Below are 17478 nucleotides of genomic sequence, written 5' to 3' on the forward strand. Positions count from 1 at the left end.
TTTTGGTAGGAACATGTGATTGACAGAGTGAGTAATTCAGGTAAGTGATAAAGGAATTTAGAGAAAGAGGGGATATTCCTGTGGTGGCTTGACTGATGAGGTCTTCCATAATCCTAAAAGATTAGTTGGCTTTGGATAGATGGGACAACAGGAGAGAAGGCACAGATGTTGGTGTGAGCATGACAGTAAAATCAATTGTTTAAACAAGCACTCATGGCAGAAAACTGGCTTTGCTGCCCAGGCCAACAACACTTTTCACCCGTCTACCTTTGTCCTTTTGTCCTGTGGACCTTCCAACCAGTCAGCAGGATAAGAAGGTGATAGAGGCCTTGCTGCCATTGACACATATTTACGTTGTCACTGCTTTGCCCTGACCACAGCCACTCTATTCTTGGATCTTCATTTGGCTAGACTTTATCTCTTTTGTAATTCCCAAAAATGATCTTGGTGCTGCTTGCATCACGTTTGGCCCTGTCACCCAGTCTGCCCTTTGCTTATTATGCCCTTTGATTTTGTTTGGTAATGGGCTTTGGGCCCCATCACTGATCTGGTCTCTACAGTTTCTTCTTCGCCAGGTCCCTATGCCACGATCTGGTGAGCTGAGAGCTGTTTGATTGTAGCAGAGAGCCCTGGAGTCTGTGGGGGGAGGAAGAGGAGATCAGATCATGAGAAGTCTCAAATTCCCAGAGAGGAAGAGTTTGGGCTTGATCCTGTGAGCACTGGTGGTAGGTGGTAGGAAAGGGAAGGATGGGACAAATTCCAGAGGTCTTCTAAGGTGGAATTAGTGGTATTGGTGGATAATGGAATGGCCTTGGGCATCAGAGGAAAGGGCTGAATCACAGATTATGCTGAGGTTACTGAGTGGTTGAGAGAATAGAGTCATTGACAGATACAGGGAAGTCAAATGGGGAAGCTGCTTTCTCAGGGAAAGTTGTTTAGTCTGGGGCTTGTCCACAGGATGTGCACAGGGGTATGAGCAACTGTGGCATTAGAACTTAGGTGGGAGCTCAAGACCAGATGTGTAGATTCTAGATCAGCTACAGGTAGGGGAAGTTATGGGAGTGGGCAGAGAGAGACACTAAGGACTGATGGCTGAGGCAGGCCATGGCTAGGGTGGGAGGAAGAGCCAGAGACAGGCAGTAAGAAAGGTAGGGGGAGAACCAGGAGCCTCCAGTGTCATGGCAGCCAGAGGAGGAAAACATAGAAGAGGGTGTCAGAAACTCAGGAAGGATGAGGGCTGACCAAAGGCCATCTACCTTGGCCAGAAAGGATCAGGGATTTTTGAGAATGTGTTTTCAGGAGTGAGGTGAATAAACAGGTCAACACAATAGCAACCAAAGAAGCTAGTCAGGAAACAAACGCCAGATAAGGAAGGAGAAAAAATAGAAACTGGAGGAGAAAGCCAAATTGATTGAAGCTTTTTCCTCTAAGATTGAGAGGGTAAATCCAGGGACCCAAGTGAGAGAGTGAAGTTGGCAACCTGGAGGGGAATCCAGAGCCCAGGTCAGCAGTGAGACCAACCCGGCTCAGATGCCAGCCCTGCCCCCTGCTGACCAGTGGCTTCACCTTGCCGAGCTTCTATTTCCTTATTTGTAAGATGGGTATAATAGCACTTATTTCATAGGTTCAGTATGCTGATCAAAAAAAAAAACAGCATGTGAGATGATTTATAGGCTACTTGGCATGTATAAGAGTTCAGTAAATATAGCTGCTATTATTGTAGCTATTTTTATTTTAATATTATCAGCTAGATCAGTTGTACAAATAGCAAAAGACATAATGTACACAAAGGTCACACAAGCACACCTGAATGTCAGTAGGACATCAGTAGATAAGTGGGTAAAAGACGTGCCTAGATAAATTCCGCATAAGGAAGTACATGTGATAAACACCACATAATGTTAAGACTTGGTAACAATAAAGCCTTAAAATATGAAATATTATTTGATACTCAGAGGAAAATATGACAATATTGTCAAAATCATAGTGAGTTAGACGTTGTATTCGTCATCGTAAACTAGTTTATACTCTGGTAACTAATTACCTCTGAACCTGCGCATCTTAAAACCACCAACGTTTATTTCTCACTCATGCTACGTGTTTGTTTCAGTGGGCAGGAGGGTTCTGCTGATTGTCGTCCCACTAGGACCCCAGCTGATGGAGGTGACATCTCAACACCTGCTTCTGTGGTCACCACCGAGCCAGGAAGAGCAATGTCACACCTCACACACTGGCTCTTAAAGGGCTGCTACTGGAAATGGCACTTGGTTGTTTCCTTTTCCATTTCATTGATTTGGGTGTCCAAGGGAGAAAACACAGTCATGAGTGCTTAGTTTCTGTTTCTGGGTGGGCCGGTAAAGCCCCTTCTTCATCACTCTTTCTCGCTTATCACTGGAGAGAGAAACTACAAACCATGACTTAAGGCTGCTAAAAACCTGAAACAAAAGAAACAGAACAATAACAACAAAGTAAGGCACGTTGGACAAGCTTGAGAGCTTGCCCTGCCCATAGCCCACAGACTGCATGGGGCCTGGGACAGCTTTGATTGCAGCCCAACACAAATTCGTAAACTTCCTTAAAATATTATGAGATTTTTTGTGTGATTTTCTTTTAGCCCATCAGCTGTCATTAGTGTTAGTGGATTTTATATATGGCCCAAGACAGTTCTTCATCCAGTGTGGCCCAGGGAAGCCGAAAGATTAGACACCTCTGGTTTAAAGCAAGGCTCATGCCCATGCCTAACTTGAGAAGCAGCACACACTCACCTGTGTCCAGAGAAGAGGAGAATAATCATGGCCATAGGCAGCAGCCTGTGTCACGTGGACCTCCTTCCTTCTGTCCTTCACTCCATCTCTTCTTGCCATTCAATGCCTCTGCCTTACTGCAGGATGTCATCAGCTTTCATTTGGAAGAATGCAATAGCTTTTCCTCCATTCTCTACCCTTTCTCATTGATTTTGCAGGCCACCAACTTACCTTCCTAAAGCACAAATTGATCATGTCATGCCCCTGCTTTAAACCAAGTGACTCCTCACTGTCTGTAGGGCGAGGTCCAGCATCAGCCCTCACTCCTTCCCCACATTCCTTGTGTTCTAGACACATCAGATCTCTCCACATTTTCTCATACTGCATGTTCTCTCTTGCCTATGTCTTACACTTGCAATGCCTTCTAGCTGGAATCCCTTCATACCTCTACACAGCCTCTTTATTTGAGAGAACATAATCACCTGCTCTCTGATGAATGCTTCCTTGACATTTGTGGTTCTCTTCTCTGTTGTCTGATAGCATCTGGTGTGGCCTTGGGATCTAGGACCCAGCAGAGAAGTGAAGGGGCAGGACGGGAAGTCCTTCCAGAGGGGAACAGGCACAGGGACTCCTCAGCCATGAGTCCAGGAGAAAGCAAAACTGGTTTCTGACTATTAAGACGCTCACAGGTCCCCTAGAGTTTGGAGACAAATTGGTGATTGGCACATAGAAAACTAAGCTGATGAGGAAATGACAAAAGTGATAACTTGAGGGAAAATAATTTTCACAGAAAAGAATACAACATATGACTTATTTGTGGCTAATATTTCCATAATTATAATTTTATAAACACTGAAAATTAATTTAACCATAAGTGTTGCTGTAACAGTGTTGAAAAGAATGGGGGAGGAGAAAATGTATGTCTTAGGGGAGATGTAAGAGAGCTAGCAACTTCCAGAGTAGGATGTTCAATAGGTGCTATTGAAAACTGAAATTGAAGAACTGGCATAAGCAGGATAATCATGGCATTAAGAAATAGAGACAAGTGTGGGGTGGTAGGGACGACTAAAGGAGTTAAGAATAGTCATCTCTCAGGCAGGAGTCAGGAGACAGATGAGGCATCCTGTTGGACTTTTTAAACAGAAGTTGAAAACACACGAAAAAAAAGTCAAAGGTAAAAACAAAATATGTAAAGATATTTTGCTGGCATTGCTTATTATAGTAAAAATTGGGAATAGCAGTAGCCAACAATGGAGGCAGCAGCAATATAATGCAGGGGAAAGAGAGAGAGCTGTCAGGTTAGACACACACAGAGTTCAAAGGCAGCGTCTGCTGTGCAGTAGACTGTTGGACACTCAGTTTCTGTCTGTAAAGGGGGTCCTAATAATAAGAATCACTGTAAGGGACAAATTGAATTATGTAACATGCCCATAGAAGGGGCTAAATAAATGTTTGCTCCCTCCCTTAACTACAGCTAATAAACAGGATAGAATTTTATGCAGACATTCAGAACTTAGCAGTACTAATTATCTATAAAAATAGAGAATAAGTGAAAAAAGCAGAAGACAATTATATATCTCTGAGCACCATTGTTGTAACTATGTAAATACTCTGCTTTCAGATAGATACGGACAAAAAGGAACAAAAATGAGAATATTTTTGTAAGGCTTGTGAGGATATGGGTGATTTTTCTTTTTTTTTTTTGAGACAGAGTCTCGCTCTGTCACCCAGGCTGGAGTGCAGTGGCGCGATCTCAGCTCACTGCAAGCTCCGCCTCCCGGGTTTATGCCATTCTCCTGCCTCAGCCTCCTGAGTAGCTGGGACTACAGGCGCCCGCCACCTCGCCCGGCTAGTTTTTTTTGTATTTTTTTAGTAGAGACGGGGTTTCACCGTGTTCGCCAGGATGGTCTCGATCTCCTGACCTCGTGATCCGCCCGTCTCGGCCTCCCAAAGTGCTGGGATTACAGGCTTGAGCTACCGCACCCGGCCTAGCTTCTCATTTCTTATAGCTATTTCGAATTGATATGAAATTAAGAGGACTCTGAATATTCATTTCATCCTTCGTAGTTTTGAAAGCCGTTATCTTGTTCGTTCCTAATAATAAGTATCAGCAGTGACACCAGCACTGTCCGTTGCATTTGTCCTTTATACATAAAGAGAGATGGACTTTGCTTTAGTAGGATTTTCTAGAACATACTTATCTGCATGGTTTTGTGGTGCTGTCTCACTTTGTGGACAAGATGAAGGTCTGGTGCCTAAGCTGGCTTTTCTCAAGGATGGAGTTGTTGACCATCTGAGAAAATGTTTTCCTGTGCCCACATGCCATAGGGGAGGGCTGCCATTTCAACAGGGCTAACCCACAGCTGTCAACAGTAGCTTCTATCAGCTTTTTGTAACTGTGTTCCTCTGATGGAAAGCTCCAGGGCAGCTGCATCATTTCCTTCCTCTTTTGTGCTCAAGGCTCACCCTGCTCAAGAAGCCCTGGCTGCATTTCCCAGAAGTTCTTTCATCAGCCAATAGAACCTATGACCTTGTACCCTCCTTCGTGTTGCCCTTGCTGTCGGTAGGCTCTTGTTTATCCTTCCATCTTTTCTTTGTGAAATATCACTCAGAGATTTGTTCTTAGGAGTAATGAAAGAGCTTCCTCCATTTATGTCTTGACTGCTTAGTATTCCATAAACAAATGTAGTTTGTTTAACCAGTCTCCTAGATAGAGGTTTCCTTTATTTGTAATCTTTTGCTTTCACAATGTTGCATTGAATGCTTCTGTATTTTCATCACGATGTGTGCGATGCGCACCTGTCAGTGTAGGATAAACTCCTAGAAGTGGAACTGCTGGGTCAAAGGGGATGTGCATGGAAAATTTTGTTAGCTGTTGCCCTCAAGCCTCTCCACACCAGCACTGTGAGCACATTTCCCCAAAACCTTGCCAATACAAGGAGTTCTTCTACTTTTTGATATTTGCCAATCTGGTAGGTGAAACATGTTTTCTCACTGTGGTTTTAATTAGTCTTTCTTTGATTAAAGACACTGGGTATCTTTTTATATTTTAGAACTTTTTATTTCCTTTTCTGTTCACTGCCTGTTGGTAGCCTCTGACTGTTTTTCTGATGGTCATTGGTCTTTTTCCTAATCATTTGAGAGAGCTCTTTATGTACTAGGGAAATTGGCCCTTTGTGATATGAATTGCAAATATTTGTTCTCAGTTTGTCATTTGTCTTTTGACTTGGCCAATAGTGGTATTTGCCATGCATAATTTTTTTTAATGTTTGCATAATTTTTTCAATTGTTTCTTTTGTGGCTTCTGGCATTTCTGGTTTCCTTAGAAAGGTCTTCTTCACTGCAAGATCATTTTTGTTTGTTTGTTTGTTTGTTTGTTTGTTTGTTTGTTTGTTTTGAGACAGAGTCTCGCTCTGTCGCCCAGGCTGGAGTACAGTGGCCGGATCTCAGCTCACTGCAAGCTCCACCTCCCTGGGTTTACGTCATTCTCCTGCCTCAGCCTCCCGAGTAGCTGGGACTACAGGCGCCCGCCACCTCGCCCGGCTAGTTTTTTGTATTGTTTAGTAGAGACGGGGTTTCACGGTGTTAGCCAGGATGGTCTCGATCTCCTGACCTCGTGATCCGCCCGTCTCGGCCTCCCAAAGTGCTGGGATTACAGGCTTGAGCCACCGCGCCCGGCCAAGATCATTTTTTAAAACTTAGAATTTCTTCTAGCATACGAGTGATTTCATTTTTATTTTGAAATGTTTGATCCGGCCGGGCGCGGTGGCTCAAGCCTGTAATCCCAGCACTTTGGGAGGCCGAGACGGGCGGATCACGAGGTCAGGAGATCGAGACCATCCTGGCTAACACCGTGAAACCCCGTCTCTACTAAACAATACAAAAAACTAGCCGGGCGAGGTGGCGGGCGCCTGTAGTCCCAGCTACTCGGGAGGCTGAGGCAGGAGAATGGCGTAAACCCGGGAGGTGGAGCTTGCAGTGAGCTGAGATCCGGCCACTGTACTCCAGCCTGGGCGACAGAGCGAAGCTCCGTCTCAAAAAAAAAAAAAAAAAAAGAAATGTTTGATCCCTCCAGAATTTATCCTAGTGTGAAGTGTGGCTCCAACATAATTTTTTTCAAGATGGCTATGCTTTGTCCAACACTATTTATTAAACAATCCATCTGTACCCTATTATTCCAATGCCACCTTTTTCACCAACTAAATTTCCTGGATATATTTAGGTATATTTCTAGTCTTTTGTGTTCCGTTAATGATCATGAACACGTACCATCAGCAGATTGCAGCTTTGTGCTATGTTTTGCTGTGGGCAGTGGGGCGGTGCTCATACCCCAGGACTGCTTGTTTTCATACTTTTCTTGGCTATTATAGCTGGTTCATTTTTCCAAATGAACTTTGGAATGCTTGATTCCAAATATAAAAATCTTACTATTTTTATTGTGTATCGGTTAAGTTTATAGGTAATTTAGGGAAAATTGACATGTTTGTGATGCCAAGTTTTCCAGTGCGAGTTCATTTATTCAAGTCTTTTGAGCCTGAAAGAGCAGTATAAAGTTTTCTTATCTCCTTTTCTTGATTGTGAACTCCCTGGGAGCAAGAATGGAGTCAAGTTTTGAGTATGGCCAATTAGTAATGATCTATATAATTACCGACAAAAGAAACATAATTTTCATTAAATATTTTTAGAACCTATTTTTTTCCTAACATCATTGCTTGCCATTTTGTGAGTTGTTTTCTGCACATCAGAGAAAGGCAAGATGTAATACAAATGCTGATGTCAAATGTCAGCATTTTAATCCTTAAAGTCATCTCTTGATTGGTGTGTTCTTTATATATTTTTAATAAAAAACTGTATTTACTTAGAAGCTTCAGAATGTCAACAAAATAGTTGCAACTTTTTTTTTTTTTTTTTTTTTTTTTTTTTTTTGCAATTACAGAGCGGTATTCACTTTACAGAACAACAATCATTTCATATAAGCTGCATCAGAGACAACTGAAGATGAAAAAACTGTCATCGCCATATTATAACTAATTTGTGCTATGCACTAACAAGAACCTGCTTTTAATTTCCATGCCAGTTTACAACCCCCATACTGTACTAGGCAAGGTTAGTGGCTATTGAAAATACCACCAGGACAGGGATATCTAAAGACATATTTGGTAGTGTGTTAACTATACAAAAAAAAAAAAAGACACTGTACAGTTTAAAAACAAATCTTACACAGCCTTACATTTCAGTTTTTTTCTTTAAAAGGAAACATAATTTTCATTATGTGAGTGAGTTAAATGCTTTATAGACAAGAAAAAAGGAGTGAGTTAAATGCTTTATAGACAAGAAAAAAAACTATGCTAGAACCAACTTATTCATCATCATCTTCATCTTCCTCCTCCTCCTCATTCTCATCCTCTTCATCTTCCTCATCTTCCTTCTCTTCCTTCTTTTTCTTGCTTTTTTCAGCCTTGACAACTCCCTTTTTTGCTACAGCAGGCTTTCCTTTAGCTCAATATGCAGCAATATCCTTTTCTTTTTTTTTTTTTTTTTTTGAGACGGAGTCTTGCTCTGTCGCCCGGGCTGGAGTGCAGTGGCCGGATCTCAGCTCACTGCAAGCTCCGTCTCCTGGATTCACGCCATTCTCCTGCCTCAGCCTCCCGAGTAGCTGGGACTATAGGCGCCTGCCACCTCGCCCGGCTAGTTTTTTCGTATTTTTTAGTAGAGACAGGGTTTCACCGTGTTGGCCAGGATGGTCTCGATCTCCTGACCTCGTGATCCGCCCGTCTCGGCCTCCCAAAGTGCTGAGATTACAGGCTTGAGCCACCGCGCCTGGCCGATAAGTGTGTTCTTAAAAGGGCATTCTGTGTAGATAATCCAGGGGCTTCACATTTAGATATGTGAGTTTTTCTTCACTAGGAATAGTGGCAAATATAATGTGATTTTCCAGCTCTAATCTTCCCTCCTCCATAACCCTGGCACAGATTTTGAGGTAGCCTTGGCCTGGGAAGTAGCCAAAAGGCAATACTGGGTTGGACAAAGAACAGTCCATTGGCATCTATGTGCATGTCCTCCAGACAGGAGAGAGGTGACCAAGCAGATGGGGACAAGACACGGGTGTTCTGTGTTCTGAGCGTCAGCGTGCGTCCTGTTTGGTTAGCACAGAGTGAGTCTGGGAACTTTGCACTTAGCACCTTGGCAGCCCAGGTCTGGGAACTGTGGTGCCTTCTCCTAAAGTTAGGTCACTAATCTTCGACTGGCTGTTTGCAGGACCAGTTCTCTAATGGATGGCATTTGTCAAGTGGAACCCTGGAGCTTCTTAATAAATTTCCTCGCCACTTAATGCATGATGTCAAAACCAGGTTGAAATGCAACGTAAGGAGAGAGGACTGTGGTCTGTGGTCTGTGTAGGGAGGGGTGTGACCAGTTCCACCTGCTGTTTGTGGAACAGGAAGATAGTGGGATCAGATGCATTTAACATGTGGATACAGTTCTGAGGGGTTTTAACTGGTTTTCTTTGAACATTAGAAAAGCACATTTATTTTCCCTTAGAGCAAAAAAGTACTATTTCTTTTTAAGTGGTTTTATTGTAACTCATGGGGCTGTTCTCCCAACATTCATGTTTTATAGTTTGCACGATATGCACAAAGGTCACAGATGTGCCAGCCTGGCCCAGTGGCCTCCGTCCTGTATTTGGAAACCAGTTACAGGAACAGAAGAGGATTGCTCTTTTGTTTCCTCAGGCCACTTTTGGTCATTTCAGGCAGAAACAGTCTTTGCATTGGAATTTTCCTGTACAGATCCTGCAATTCAGGAACAGAGCATTTAGCAACAACTGTGAAAATGTAATGTGTGACAGCTGTGGAGAAGAATTTGCCTCCAGTGAGGGGAAAATGCTGTGTTCAAAGCGGATTTCTGATGAGCCTATTAATGGGTGTTTGGGAAGCTGAATATGTCGCTGCCATTTTGAGATAAAAGGCCCAAGGTGTTTGTTCCTGAAGCTAATGAGGAAGCCCTTTCCCAGCCTCAGCCTCGCCTCCCTAGCAGGACTGGTGAGATGTGCACGCAGGGTCTACTCCACATCTGGCCCTTCTGAAAAGAAGGGCTTCCAGTGGGGGCCGTATCCTAGTGGAGAAGGGTGAAGCCCAGTGGGGAGGGCTCACAAAAGACCTGCTGTTGACCTGCTGGCTTCAGGTCCACTGGGCTAGGGGTAGATAGGCCAGAAAAGAAACCAGAGGTGTCTGTGGTAGGAGCAGCAGGGGCCCTGGCTTCCAGGCCTGTGGAGCAGGGAAGCTCTGGCAGTTCAGGATCTGGGATAAGAACTGACAAAATGTTCTCCTAAACTCTGGCCCTTCCTGGCTTCCTTACCTTCCCTGTGTGCACACACACACACACAGGAAGGCCCAGAGCTCAGTTTGCAGACTTGTGGAGCTGCCGCAAAGCTTCACTCCCAGTGTTTCCCCCACCACTGATGCTTGTCCTTGTGGGTTTATTCTCACGCATGAAAGTAGGGTAAAAATGTGTCCCCAAATCAGACACCTGTCAGCTTTTTAGAAGCACTTCCATCCTGTCTTGCTCTCACTGTCATTGCTTTCCTGGATCTCATTATCTTTGGGGAGATATTCAGTATGATTTTATTAACATCTTGGCCTCATCTTAGAAATAATTAAATGTGAATATTCAAATTAATTAGCCCCCAGATGTATCTTCTGCAGAAAAAACGCCACTAACAAGAAGTCAGTTACAGTTGTGAAAAACATGCAAAATGAAAGAAATGGTTTTTTGTCAGACATGTGAAGACCACTGTAGAGAAGCTCCAACAAATTCAGTTATCAATTTGAAGAAACATTATTTAATATCGAACATTTTGACAGTTGATCAGACAGGAGAAAACTGGCACACAGCTGTTATTTTAGCTTCTGGTTGGGGGAGTTGATGAGTCTTGAGTGTGATAAAGTAAGAAACGCTTTGGACTGAATCAGAGACCTGTCCTCTAATCCTAGCTTTTTTTTTTTTTTTTCTCATCTTTAAAATGGGGAAGACACCTTGCTCAGAATTGTGAAGATTAAGCTAGAAGGCCAGGCGGGGTGGCTCACTTCTATAATTCCAGCACTGTGGGAGGCTGAGGTGGGAGGATTGCTTGAGCCCAGGAGTTCAAGACCAGCCCTGGCGGCATAACAAGACCCTGTCCCTACAAAAAAAAAAAAAAAAAAATTAACTGGGCATGGTGGCGTGTGCCTGTGGTCCCAGCTACTCAGGAGGCTGAGATGGGAGGATTGCTTGAGCCTGGGAGGTCAAGGCTGCAGTGAGCCGGAGTTATACCACTGCACTCCAGCCTGGGTGACAGATAAGACCTTGTCTCTAAAAATAAATAAGTAAATAAATAAACTAGAGACATGACTCACCCAGCTCCCGATGCAGAGATTTGGTGCTCAGAACTGTCCCTCCTCTCTCAGATCCTAGTACTCCCCAACATGCACTGAGTGAAACTGGTACTTCTCAGCCTCGTGATTGTCTCCCCATAGTATCATCCTATTCTATCCCTCTGACCCCATTGCCCACTGCTCCTGTCTGTGACAGTAGCTGCCTGTGTGTTCATCATGCATCCCACCTTCAGATTACAAATGCCACCAGGGCGGTCACTGTGTCCGGCTCTAATCTCTGTATGCCTCACAGCACTTGTATTTGTTGAATTTTATTAAATCAATATTTAAGAGCCAAAAGAAAATACAGGTAGAGGCAAGCTCGGACCTGATAACATCTTTGGTTTGGCCCCAGGTGCCAGCAGCACAATCCTAGTTGGGCATCCTCAGTTTATGTTGTCACTCTCAAAACAAATCTGTTTGTCAGAGTAAAGGTCACCTTTTTTTTCCTCAGTGAACAATTATTTTTTTCTGAGATGAAAAATTTGCTTTTCTTCCCTTGAGTGTGTGTACTCAAGTAAGCAGAGTGGAGGGCCTGTGGAGATGGCCATTCTCTCTGGAAACTGAGGAAACATCCCGAGCCTATGGCTCCTAACAGTCTTGGCACCTAACTAGAATCTGACCAGAGTCTCAGCACGCAGCCAGCAGAGAACATCACCAGCCATTTGAACGTGCAGTTGTCTGGAGCAGCCACGCAGCAGGTCTCTGTAGACATGATGGAGAGAGTTTTCTTCTTGGGAGGGCTTCCCAAGATGATGTAACTCCTCTGCCTTTTGCCTCAGTGGCTGAAGAGTCCCTTTGGACTTGGGTTTTGCAGAAAGAGAGGGGAGTCTGAGGGCAGAGTGTAAAGTTACACAGCCGGTGTGTAGAGCTGAGCAGCCTGTGTTAGGAACAGTCAGAGCCTCTGGAATTGTGAGGCTTCCACTCACGTGCTATGTTAGCAGTTCTTTTCCTCAAGCTCTACTGAAAGACATGTGGTCCTGACATTTGATAGTCACGAGCCCTGGAGAAGATAGCCATTCATTTTGCTGGATGACCTTTTAAATAAACCTTTAGAGAGAGTTCCAGGCAAATACCAGAGGTGGCTGTGGATGCCCAACAGAATCTAGCAAAAACACCTCTCTGTGCTGGAAGTTCCTTCTTGTACCTGATGACTTGGAATTTAGGCAGGAGATAAATTAAAGATGAATTTCTTCTTCTTTTTTTTTTTTAACGTTACAATATAGTTAGCTATTACCTTGATATGCTTTCTAATATATAATGCAGTTACCTATGTACATTTAACTTATGCAAATCCAACTCTACAGATTAAGAGAGAGACACCCCCCCCCCCACCCACACACACATACATCACCTTATTTGTGCTGAGCCTTCTGCCAGCCTGTCCATTCAAAGGAGCACAGTCCCCCCGCCACCCCGTCCCTGTGTGATCTGGGAGCCTCACGGCACCTCTGCTGGTACCAGGGCCTGTGTGTCTCTCCTGCGAGAGAGAGCACCTTACTGTATCTTCACGTTTAAAGATGTGTTTTTGTTTTCCGTTTCCTTTGTTTCACAACATGGCCTTAACCTCAAGCTACCAGTGCCATCTGTGCTTATCCGCAGCCCCAGCCATCTTCCCGGCACTGGAGGAGAACTGCTTGGACTCCCCTTGCCTAGAGACAGTGTGTTACTAAGGGATGCTCAGGGCATAATTTGATTATAGTTAATAGTTTAGTTTCACTTTTTTGTTGTTGTTGGACAGAGTCTTACTCTGTCACCCATGCTGGAGTGCCGTGGCCCGATCATAACTCACTTTTGTCTCGACTGCCTGGGCTCAAATGATTCTCTTACCTCAGCCTCCCAAGTAGCTGGGACCACAGGCATGCGCCACCACACCCAGCTAATTATTATTATTATTATTTTTTGTATAGATGAGGTCTTCCTGTGTCACCCAGGCTGGTCTCGAACTCCTGGCCTCAAGCAATCCTCCCACTTGGCCTCCCAAATTGCTGGGATTACAGGCGTGAGCCACCACACCCAGCCTGATAGTTTTGCCTTTTAACTTGAGAACCAAGCTGCTGGTGAGATGTGACCCCACTACAAAAACAGAATGGCCAGGCACTGTGGCTCACTCCTGTTAATCCCAGCACTTTGGAAGGCTGAGGTGGGCGGATCTCTTGAGGTCAGGAGTTCTTGCCAACATGGTGAAACCCCATCTCTACTAAAAATACAAAAATTAGCCAGATGTGGTGGCGTGCTCCTGTAACCCCAGCTACCCAGGAGGCTGAGGCGCGAGAATCGCTTGAACCCAGGAGATGGAGGCTGCAGTGAGCAGAGATCACACCACTGCACTCCAGTCTGGGCAACTCCGTCTCAAAAAAAAAAAAAAAAAAAAAAAAACAAAAAAAAAACGGTTAAAGCAGGAAGAGGGAGTTACTCCTGAGTGATTCCCCTTTGTTGTGACTACTGTTGTTTAGTACTTGCCTGAGCCCCAGAGCTTGGTCTCTTTACCGTTTCTCCTATTTAGTGCCAGCTTCTGGCTTGAAAGCCCACATTCACCAGCTCCTCAATAAACAGATTTCTATCAGGAATATCTACCAGGGTTCTCCATGTTGCTGAAAAGTCCCTAGTTCAAGATAACCTTTAAAATGGCCAGCACCAGAATATATACATGCTAATTTGATATATTTTTAAAGGTAGAGGTTCGCTGTTGACTACTCCAGATATGTTTGGTCTCATTACATTGGTTCTAGAGAACTAATATTTTTAAAGGATGACTAATAGACTCATAGGAGTCTCTGGAATGAAAGCATCTATCTATCCTCATCATGTCTGTTTTATCATCCAAATAAGCCCTGGACACAGTGGCCAAGGCCCCAGTTGAAGTCTCAACCCTGCTCTCAACTAGCAGTGTGAATGTGGTCAAACCATGAACTCCCTGGCCTCAGGGTCCCTGTGGTAAAGTGGGGTTAACAATATCTGCCCATTTCACAAAATTGTCATTGAAGGCAAATGAGATCATGTAAAAAAGGACTTTGAAAAACTATGAAGTGCTGTATAGATAAATAAAATATCAGTTTTATTTATTATGCCACGTTCAAAGAAAAAAGGTGAATAAATTCTCAGCCCCTGAGATTAATACCTCAAACATCCTTGACTTCCTTTGTTAAAGAACTTGGGGGAACATCCTTAATGTTTTTTAAGTTGTGAAGGGAGAGGCCCCAGGTTTCGCTCCGGGTGACATAATTTCTTTGCTGTAGTAAGATTCCAGTGGCATTTGCCTTAGCATGTATCTCGTTCTTGCAGCTAAATTAGAGCATGGTAACTATTTCCTCCCATTCCTTTTTAATCTGTGAAATCATGAGCCTTATTCTTGCCTTGTTAAGAAGGAGAAGCCAGACTACTCAGAGGACCTCCACGGAGCTCCTCAGCAAGTGGCCTGCCCAGCCTTCCCCTCCACAGCCCCTGAGCCATCACCACATTTGGGATATTCTTCTCCACCCAATTCCTTACTTTTCAGCTCATATCATCGCATTTATTGGTTTCAAGTCTCTTGTCTTGGGTTGGGCTGGGAAGGAGGAACATGCAGGAATGGAGTGCCAGTCGCATTCTAGCCACCTGCATTCCCATTGAATGCAGGAGGGGTTGAACCCAGTGACAATTTTGAATATAAATATTTTCATCAGAGTTAGGCTAACACTAAAGAATTTTTCTTTGGGAAAATATTTTCTAAAAGTCTGCTGAGCCAATTTGATTCCATGAAGAGTTTTTTTTTTTTTTTTTTTTTTTTTTTTAATACAATACAGTTAAATTTTGTCTTCATCAGGGTTGTTTTCCATTTAAATTTACTACAAAGACTGGAGTCATTAATCATTTTTTTGACCATGTCATATATTATGACCATAGCTTCTGCTATAGCAAGTTCTCTTGCGACCATTAGTTCCACCAAGTCCAATTCTCTAAGTTAAATTTTACAGATTTAAATGTTTTTATGAAAACTAGATTCTTCTGTCAATGTTTGGACAATCCCAATACTCAGTTATACCACATGCAGTTTTAACTATTACTAGTTTTATTATCAGTTGCTTCTTTGAACGAGCCATTGGGAGATAAACAGGAGACTGATAATATATATTTATCAACTAATTATTTATTTTTTAAAAAATTGTGGCAGGGTGCAATGGCTCATGCCTGTAATCCCAGCACTTTGGGAGGCCGAGGCGGGTGGATCACCTGAGGTCGGAAGTTCGAGACCAGCCTGACCAACATGGAGAAACCCCGTCTCTACTAAAAATACAAAATTAGCTGGGCGTAGTGGCGCATGCCTGTAATCCCAGCTACTTGGGAGGCTTAGGCAGGAGAATCGCTTGAACCCGGGAAGTGGAGGTGGCGGTGAGCTGAGATCACACCAAGCTGAGATCCCACTGAGCCAAGATCACACTGTTGCACTCCAGCCTGGGCAATAAGAGTGAAACTCCATCTCAAAACAAACAAACAAACAAAATTGTGATTAATTTTAGACATAGAGATGAAAATAGAGATAGAGTAGAAGGAAATGGCCTCAAGTCAAAAGGGGATGTTCAAGATCGTTAGTCATAAAGGAAATGCACATCAAAACCACCAAGAGATGCCACTTCATACCCACTAGGATAGCTGTAGTAATTTCTTTTTAATGGACAATAGCAACTGTTGGTGAGGATGTGGAGAAATTGGGACTCTTGTATGTTCCTGGTTGGGAATATAAAATGGTACAGCTGCTGTGGGAAAAAGTTTGGAGGTTCCCCAAAAAGTTAAACACGGAATTGCCGTATGACCCAGAAATTCCACTCCTGGGACACAACCCAGAAAATTGAAAACAGATGTTCAAACAAAAGCCTGTACATAAATGTTCACAGCAGTGCTATTCACAATAGCCAAAAAGTGGAAACCATCCAATGTCTTTTTTCTTTTTTGGTCTCACTCTGTCACCCAGGCTTTAGTATAGTGGCATGATCTCAGCTCACTGCAACCTCCGCCTCCTGGGTTCAAGCAATTCTCCTGCCTCAGCCTCCTGAGTAGGTGGAATTACAGGCGTGGGCCACCATGCCCGGCTAATTTTGTATTTTTAGTAATGGGATTTCACCATGTTGACCAGGTTGGTCTCAAACTCCTGACCTCAAGTGATCTGCCTGCCTTGGCCTCCCAAAGTGCTGGGGTTACAGGCGTGAGCCACCGCACCCAGCCTACATTTAATGTCTATAACTGATGAAAGGATAAACAAAATGTGGTATATTCATACAATGAAATACTATTCAGTCATAAAAAGGAATGAATTACTGATAACATGTTGCAGCAAGGGTGACTCTCAAAACATTATGCTAAGTGAAAAATCCCAAGACAAAAGGTCACATGTTGATGATTCTATTGATAAGAAATATACAGAATATGTCAACCTACAGAGGGAGAAAGCAGATTAGTGGTTGCCAGGGAATAGGGGACAGAGAAAATGGGAAGTGACTGCTTCATGCCTATAGGCTTTCCTTTTGCAGTGATGAAATATTCTGGAACTAGATAGAGGTGATGGGTGCCCAATATTATGAATGTATTAAATGCCATTGCATTGTAGACTTTAAAATGTTATATGTATTTTACCTCAAAAAAGTCGTGGGGGCAAAGTGATGAATTCAAAATGTGCTACTGTGCTTTAAGACCAGTAAAGATCATTGACCAGGAGTCTTAGAAACTCTACTTTCCTAGATGTCTCCTTAAAAAAACAACTCCAGTAGGCCGGGCGCAGTGTCTCACGTCTGTAATCCCAGCACTTTGGGAGGCCAAGGCAGGCAGATCACTTGAGGTCAGGAGTTTGAGACCAGCCTGGCCAACATGGTGAAACCCCGTCTCTACTAAAAATATGAAATTTGCCAGGCATGGTGCCTGTAATCCCAGCTACTCCAGAGGCTGAGGCAGGAGAATCACTTGAACCCGGGAGGTGAAGTTTGCAGTGAGCCGAGATCGTGCCGCTGCACTCCAGCCTGGGCTACAGAGTGAGACTCCTTCGCAAAAACAAAACAAACCACTCCAGCCCTTTTGTGTGCTCAGATTTGCTTTTAGAAAATGGATGCACGGGGGGAAGAAAACAACACTTAAGGAGATTACCTGTTTCTCCTGTTTCTTATGTACATTGTGTTGCAGGTAAAGCAGATGCTGAAATAAATACATTTGAGAAGTATGTGAAGTGCTAAGAAGTGGGGACAGGGACAGAAAGATGAGCCTTCAGAAGAACTAGATGGGAACATGATGGTTTAATGTGGGCCATAGGGTATCAGGGCAGTAAAGAAGCCTCTTGAATCAAAGACAAGCCCAGC

General features: G+C 43.6%; 1 protein-coding gene and 1 long non-coding RNA gene across 4 annotated transcripts in view; one reads left to right on the top strand and one right to left on the bottom strand.

The window, feature by feature from the left end:
- ABHD2 (abhydrolase domain containing 2) overlaps positions 1-17478 on the top strand; it is a 108815-nt gene that overhangs the window by 37621 nt on the left and 53716 nt on the right. The window contains exon 1 of one of the 3 annotated variants that reach the window (XM_030931334.1): positions 4890-5716. The exons of the other annotated variants lie outside the window; for them this stretch is intronic. The gene's annotated coding sequence lies outside the window, so the exon portion shown is untranslated. Of the gene's footprint in view, positions 1-4889; positions 5717-17478 lie in introns of those variants that run through there. 3 annotated transcript variants of the gene reach the window in all.
- LOC115897674 lies at positions 1957-12639 on the bottom strand. Its single transcript, XR_004057438.1, has 3 exons — positions 12510-12639; positions 2766-3438; positions 1957-2435 (listed from the first exon to the last, which is right to left on the bottom strand). It is a non-coding gene; the product is annotated as an uncharacterized LOC115897674 (long non-coding RNA).

Source organism: Rhinopithecus roxellana, chromosome 5, assembly GCF_007565055.1.
Source record: "Rhinopithecus roxellana isolate Shanxi Qingling chromosome 5, ASM756505v1, whole genome shotgun sequence".
In the NCBI taxonomy this organism is placed as follows: domain Eukaryota; kingdom Metazoa; phylum Chordata; class Mammalia; order Primates; family Cercopithecidae; genus Rhinopithecus; species Rhinopithecus roxellana.